Source organism: Pinus tabuliformis, chromosome 4_1, assembly GCF_031772625.1.
Source record: "Pinus tabuliformis cultivar Carrire ecotype Pingquan chromosome 4_1, CPIR1, whole genome shotgun sequence".
In the NCBI taxonomy this organism is placed as follows: Eukaryota; Viridiplantae; Streptophyta; class Pinopsida; order Pinales; family Pinaceae; genus Pinus; species Pinus tabuliformis.
Window position 1 is genome coordinate 284,769,780 of NC_142303.1, and position 8,467 is coordinate 284,778,246.

Consider the following 8,467-nt stretch of genomic DNA (forward strand, 5'->3'; position numbering starts at 1 on the left):
CTTTTTCAAGATAAAACTCGCGCATTTTGCCTTTTACAGAGGGACGCACCTGTCCCTTAACATACAGAGCGTCCATGGACGCAGATTTTGTGAACATGGTCAGCGTCCCCGCAGGTAAGGCTAGAGAGAACCTGCGACCCCAGAGATAAACATATTTTTTACAAGACTTTCTCTCTTCTTTGAGTTTGAGATGGATAACAGAGGCATAAGACTTGCCTAAGAGGGTAGCATGACTGTTGATTTGAGCCATACTAACTGTAAGTGGTCATGGTGACATTTTTTAGTGTAACAGGGGTTGACCTTGAGGAATGTACTGCACCACGGGTACATAGTGTCCTTGAGGTTGCCCCCCAGACGCAATTTGCGTACCTTGAGGTTGCCCCCCAGGCATTAATTGAGGCTGCCCCCTAGGCAGTAACTGGCCACCTTGAGGTTGAGAACTGGGAATTGAACCTGACATCATGTAAATGTCTCCTACGCTCAACAGTTTATTACCATTGTTTCCAGTTAATAACCCATGTTCAATGGGTTGAGGAGATGCTCCCGCAAAAGTACCAGAAAGTGACTGATACCCAGAGGGAACAGAAGGACCACCGTAAAAAAAAGATTCAGGCGATTGAGTAAACATGGACGACTGACCTGACATATTTACAAGAGGATAAAGACCTCCAGGTGGATAAGGAGCACGAGGTGGAGAAAAACTTAACCCTGAGTTGTCCAAATAATTAGTTAAAGAAAGATACCAAGTAGTACTTGTAGGTGGACTGTAAAAAATGGATTCACGCTCGCTTAGATCAATAGTAGGTTGATTTTCAGGGATAGGGACGCCTATTTCTTCTTCTGGAGAAAGTTCTTCAATAGCTATCAAACCAGAAGGAAGATTTTCAGTGATGACTCTTTCTACCCTAGGTGAACCAGGAGCACTAGAAGTTGGAGTAACAGGTTCAGATATCTCAGGTTCTTCGCCTATGTCACTAGTAGATGAAAAACTACCAGCAAGCTCGGAAACTGCAATAGCTTCAGGATTATAACCTGTTTCTAGACTTTGGTAATCAGGATGAACTACCAACGAAGACTCTCCTTCTTCAGGTGACCCTACTTTACTGCCACTAGGAGTTACGAGGACTTTCAAACCTTTGTAATGACCCGAGACGTCTTCAGGAGGTTGGCCCCGAAGTCTACGGGACTTCCTCAACAAATCGGCCACGGTTATAATCTCAGGAGACTGGCCCCGAGGTCTACGGGACTGTCTCGGTAATTCAGCCACAATTAAAAACTTTTAACTACTGCACACACAAACAAAGTAAAATCTCAAAGCAAACCGCCTAAAGTCTCTAAAAAACCAAACAAATTCGAATCACACGCCTAAAGAATATAGGGCGTCAAACCATACACAAATAGTAACCTTCCGGACTGAAAACACTAGTTGGTGATGAAATCCAACATCGCAGAATTCAGTACAGAAGTGGCAGGTGGAACAGTTACCCCGGCAACCTGCTTAATGAATAGACTGGCTCAAGTTCCTCCACTTTAACCGTCTCAAGTGAAGTGAACCCCCCAGAAAATCCATGTGAGTCTAGCCGCCGTCTGCTCCAGGTACAGTGGGATCTTCCCTCCACCGTCACCTTGGGTAGAACCCTAAATATAATGGTCACTAAGGTCACCAACAGCAACAAATATACCTGGGGGAACAGTCTACGATCCGATAGCACGCAAGGGCAGAGTAACAAGCTCAATCCCCTTGTCGGCTCCTTGACAATAATCCAAGGTTTACCGACAAGTGACCCCAAGCTCCTCGACAATGGTCAATCCGAGGTTTACCGTTTGTAGTACGTGCGTATCTGGCGTCGTTCCCAATGAAGGAGGATTGATCCCCTCACTGGTTCGGACATGATCTCGTGCTTCTCCTTTAAGAGGAGCTTTCCCAGAGCATAAATGTAATAGTTGGATTTATCCTATCACAAGATGAGCTACTTGTTTGGTTTTCCTGTCTTGGAGAGTTAATTACTCTCCTACTCCAAGACACTAGCCTGATCTATATTGGTGTTTCAGAGCCCTAGTAAATAAAAAGTTACTAAGTAAATTTTACTTTAAGCGTTAATTTTTATGGCTTTTTTTTAGGACAAAAGGTAGTCGAGATGAAACTGATGGTGTGTAGACTCGACTCAAATCCACTAAAAAGATGCACCTAAGATGATTTATACTATCTTTCCTTTTCAATGAATTCCCTAGCTAAGAGAGTTGGAGAATGCAAAATTTATAAAGACAACTTTCTTGGCAATGAAAATCAAAGAAACAATCTCTTTATATTTTCCAAAGCACACAACACATGACCACTAATTATTTCACGAAAATTCCTTTCTCTTTTCAAAGACTTCAAATGCTACTAAAACAAACTTTTCTTCAAAAGAGATTTTTGTATTTTTCCCTATATTAACAAAGCATGTAAAACTATTTAACAAAAATCAAATTTAAGATCTATGAAAATCTAAGAGAAATTTACCTAGAAGCAAATCTAATGAGAAATTTACCTAAAAGAAAATATAATGAGTTAAAAGCTTACAAAATATAATTCCAGGATGTTTTACTCAGTTAAAATTCAACCAAGGACTAGTTCATGCAGAATCATAAACCAGTCAAAAACAAAAATAAAAATCTTTTGTTCTTTTTCTTAAGAATGAAATTCACAGCTTAACAGACAATCCTTCTCGAAATTCCGCAAAGAGACAACACAAAGGTAGGTTTCTCACAAAGGTGGATTTTATGAAACGTCCGACTCCTAAGAAGATTGAAAAGATCAGGGATATCCAAGGTTTTTACAACTTCTAAAGCCAAAGTCACTACAAGACCGATGCAAAAATCAAACCTAGGGCTAGAACTTCTATGAACTTCACTAAAACCCTTGATGCTAATGAAACAAGCTTAGATGAAGACTTCTGACAGGTAACCAGTGGATCTGGGTAGCAAAAACAAATTATAAACAAAATCTAAGAGGCAAAAAGGAAAAAATTGGAATTTTCTCAACTTTTGACAGGGTACGCAGGCAACTTGTTTGCACAGGTGCGGCCACGCTCTGTGCACAAAGCTGCAGTGCGTACAGGTATGCACTGTGCTTAACGCAGAGGGTGCGTACTGCTAGCAAAACCAAGAAAAATAAAAACTAACTTAACCCTAAGCTATTCCACCCAAATTCATAGTCAATCAGTCAAAAACCAGAAAGAAATCGACTTTTCGCAAATCAAAGTATCAATCAAAAGAGAAATCAATCAAATCCATGGATTCCCCAGTGGAGTCACCATTTTGTCATGCAGAAAAGTCAATTTTGCGGACAAAACTGACCTCCCTAGAATCTAAGGCTTTCTAGTGACAAACAAGACAATCAAGCACTATCTTTCCCTAAATATGCATTTAAAATACAAGCAACCAGGTGTTTAAAGCATACCTTTAGTCCAACGTTGTTTGTAGCAGCCAAGCCTCTACGATCCAGATGAGCTCCTCCTTCTCTTGGAAACCTGCATTCACTAACAAGCAAACGATTACATAGCACCTGAATAACTCATATAATAAAACATATTCATCACAAAGACCAAGGAGTATATGAAACAAATTATATATAACAACTTGTTGATAAAAATGAACTTAATTGTATTAATTGGAAACAAAAGAAACCATTACAACCAGTGCCTTGGTGTTTTGTAGGTCCCTCCCAGGGTCCAGCAAGAGTTCTCCTTTACTTTGATCAGCTCACCCACTTCCAAATGAAGCTAAGAAAGGATGGGAATCTCTCCTCTCAAGCTCTATAAGGGAGTCCTAATTTCAGCAGCATCTACCCTTAGGAATGTTCAGCTTTCAACCTCCCCTACCTCTGGCACAATGCCTGTATTTATAATGCTTTGGAGGAAGTTAATCAGGTCCACCATCAATGGGATAAGCCCCTCTTTCAATGGGATAGCTCCCCTCTTGATGGGATAAGTTCCTCTTTCATAGGGATGCATGAACCATCTGGAGGCGCTCAATACACATCAAACCATCTTCTAGAATGCTCTAGAATCGACCACAAGTAACTTTTTTGAAGTAAAACTCGTGCCTTTTGACCTTTACAGGAGTACGCACCCACCCCTTTATAGATAGAGCGTACAAGTACGCAGGTATTGTGAACTTGAGGTGCATACACGCAGGTAAGGTTAAGAGAAACTGCGTAACCAAAGTTAATTGACTTTTTAAGGACTTTCTCTCTTTCTTGGCGTTTGACATGAGGAACAGAGGTATAAGACTTGCCAAGGAGGATAGTATGACAGTTGATGGAGCCATACCGACTGTAAATAGTCATGGTGACAAATTTTAGTGTAACACCTATCATTGATGAACTATTGGATGCATTACATGGAGCAATTTATTTCACCAAGTTGGATCTTCGTTTAGGATATCATCAAATCAGAATGAAGACTGAAGACATTCCAAAAACAACATTTAGAACTCATGAGGGTCATTATGAATTTTTGGCCATGCATTTTGACCTTAGCAATTCACCTTCTACATTTCAAGGTTTTATGAATTCCATTTTCAAACCCTTCATTAGAAAATTTGTGTTAGTAATTTTTGATGATATACTAATCTACAACAAGTCTTGGAAGTATCATGTTCAACATGTTGATAGAGTGATCAAACTATTGGAGGAGAAACAATTATATGGAGAAACATCCAAATGTTTCTTTTGATTACAAGAGGTGGAATATTTGGGTACTCATTTATCTCATAGCTCATCTTATCATCCACCATCCATCACATCATCTTTAAAAATAAAATTCTAAGGTTCAAGCAGTGGAAGAGCACATCGATTATCAACAACAAGTTCTCAAACTCTTAAAGGATAACCCCACTTTGGCGCAGAATAGAATGACACAACAGGAAAATAAACATCACATCGAAAGAAGTTTTGATGTAGGTGAGTGGGTATTTCTATGGCTACAACCATACAAACAAATGTCCCTCAAGCAAGCTAAGAAGGATAATAAATTATCACCAAAGCATTATGGTCCGTACAAGGTGTTACAAAAGATTGATATTATGGAATACAAATTGGAGCTTCCTGCATCTTCTCAAGTGCACCCATTTTTCCATGTTTTATACTTAAAGAAGGTTATAGGTGAGAAGATCCCAATTAAAACAATATTTCCAAAACTTGACGAGGAAGGAAAAATCATATTGGAACCTGAAGCAGTCACAAAAACAAGAAATCAACAGCTAAGAAATATATCAATTTCAGAGTATCTCATCAAGTGGAAGAACTTACAGCTGAAGATTCCACATGGGAGGATGATAATTTTATACAAAAGCATCCAAAAATATTCAAGCATTGAGGACAACACTTTTTGAAGGAGAGGGTCACATTAGGTCCCTGTACAACTAGCATAACCCCGTACTGTTATTAGTGAAACCCCCTTATTGTGTCATTGTGACCGTATAGTCCCCATGTTGTTATTATTATTCCCCATAGAACCCATTATTGTTATTGTTGTGCCCCTATAATATTATTGTTATGTAGGCTCTGATTATTGGGACCCCTTAGACACCTATATACAGAAAGGAGGTCTTATCATTTGTATCATCCAAGAATTGTTCATTTGTGTAATGTAAAGGAGGTTGCCCCCTCAAAGAGGCTGATTTTGAAGTCATTTATCTATCATTTCTATATTTTCGAGAGCTGGTTTCATAACATGACCTCATTTAACTACCTCCAAGATTTCTGCTGAAATGGAAATTCGATTTTTATCTAGTTTGCCAAGGCAAGGTCAAACTAAGATTTTCTTGTTGTTCTTTCAACACTCCCTCTTAGCAACAAAGAGATTATTAACCACCCAAATATTGCTCCTGTGAAACTCAAACTTCCCTCTCGACAATTCCTTTGTCAAAATGTCAACGTCTTGTTCCTTTGTCAGAATGTACTGCAACAACATTATGTGCCTCTTCCCATAAACCCATAAAAGGTGATACTGGATATCTATATTCTTGGATCAATCATAAAAAAATGGATTTTTAGAGAGCTTGATGAAACTATGGTTATCATAGTCAATCACAATTGGATCCATCATCTGACCAAACAATCCACCAAGTATCTTTCTCATCCAGATTGCCTCACATGTTGCTTGAATTGCAACCATGTATTTTTCCTCTGTCGAGCTGTGTTGCAGATCTTTGCTTCCTGTTGTACCAAGAAATCATTCTAGACCTAGCACTAAAAATTCCACCTGACGTACTCTTTCAATCTGATGAGCTCCCTGCCTAACTTTCATCTAGGAATCCACGCAACTTCACTCCATATGTCTATCTATACCAAATTCTAAACTAGGTAGTGCCTCTACGATACTACCTTTGAGGTAGAACATGCTTAACTACCCTCCAAAATAATTTGGTTGGCCTAACCAAAGCTTGGCTCAGTTGGTTGACTGCATAGCACATCTTTCTTCATGTGCTCACAAGGTGCATTAGTGAACACTACAACTATCGATAAACGATAGCATCCACTTACTCACCTAAAGTGGCATCCTCTTTCCTCCAGTTTGTCGCTAGAGGTGTCTCCATGAGTTTGCAATTACCCAACTGGAACCTTTGAAGTATCTCGTTGGTATACTTTCCTTGAAAGACAAATAGTTCCCCATTGCCTTGCCATACTTCTAATCAAAGAAATTAATGCATGAGACCCATGTCCTTCATTTCAAACTCTCTTACAAGTTCCTCCTTGCAAGATCTAACTAGCTTCTCATCACCAATTAAAATTAAATCATCAACATATAAGACAATAATCAACAATTTACCTTCTACCAAAATATGGTAGAGGTTTTCATTGGATTCACTTTTGGTGAAGCCCAAACTGATGAGATAGCTATTAATCCTAGTGTGCCAAGCATGGGGTTCTTACTTGAGACCATATAATTCTTGATTGAGTCTACACACATGAGAATCTTGATCAAAAGTCTTAAAGCCTTTTGGTTTCTCAATATACACCTCCTCCTCAATAACTCCATTAAGGAATGTTGTTTTCACATCCATCTGGTGGATCTTCCACCCCAGCTGAGCAGCCAGAGCAAGGATTGATCTAATGGATGAGTACATTGCTATAGGAGAAAACGTCTCCTCATAGTCAATCCCCTCAACTTGAGAGTACCCATTGGCCACAAATATGCTCTTGTACTTTTCTATGCTTCCCTCATCCACATGATTTACCTTGAAGATCCATATCGAACTCACAATTGATTTGTCTTCTTGTCTTGGGTACACTTCCCAAACACTTTTCTTTACCATGGATTCGTACTCCTCCATCATTTCATCAACCCATACAGGTTTCTCTATTGCTTCCTCGAAAGAGGATGGCTCAGTCTCTACAATATCAGTTATTAGAGCCATTTAGCCAGTGTACAGATCTGGTGACCTACTCTCCTTGTGCTAATTTGAAGGATCACCCACATTGTCCCTCGCATCCTACACAAGTCTCTAAACTTCCCTGGTCTTGTCTAGGCAATGCTCTCTGCGGATAGAGAGGATCCCTCTAGCCCAATGAGTGGGACTAGCAACCTATGTGACAATCTATTGGACACTTTCCTATGTTACAATCGAAATAAGAGACGAAGAAGATGACCTACCTCGTTCTGATGCTATCATGTTCTCCTTTGTTGAAGAGTTTGAGTCACTTGCGTTATGGGCTCGGTCTTGCTTCTCACATTATTTGAAAACCTGCACAGGAGATCAAGACACACAAGGCATCCAAATACAAATAGGATATTCAAAAGTAACCTACTTAACAGATCAATGAGCATTAAGATAAATGATACATGCTCATACACATTTATGGAAAATGAGCCAACAGTTTAATATTAATAGAATAAAGGAGGAAGCATAAAACCAAGTCTTGATTTTAATAGGCTCTCCTTGAATTAATGCCCAAATCCAAGCTAGTATCTCCAAGCACTCCTTCTCCAAGCCAAATGAGTAGCATATAGGCACAATCTTAGCACAAGGGTGCAAATAGACAGAGACCAACCATTTGGGAATGGGAAAAGACGAATATATAGGTATGGAAAGGGAGTTAGTATCTCTCCAAAGATAGGACAAGACCTTAATCTCAAGGAGGTAGCTCATAGGGATAAAACCAAAATGCCAAGTTGAGAGAACTCGACCTCATCCACGCCAAACAACCTCCATCTCGTTGCTCTAGAAGATTCTAGATCACAAAGCTTCAAATCCTCATTAGGAAAATTGCCTTTTAGGGATCATCGTGGGCATACAAGCAAACAAAGTGATGGCATTGTGGGGCTAGTATAGTGCAACTAGCAACCATCGTGGATTTTAGTATCATAAGATCCATGATTCTAAAATTAGGGTTTTAGAGCCATTTCCTTCTCGAGAAGCTCAAGGCATTTTCCAATCAGTGTTCTGGGGAGGATCTGAGCTGCATATCTGAATGAGTACA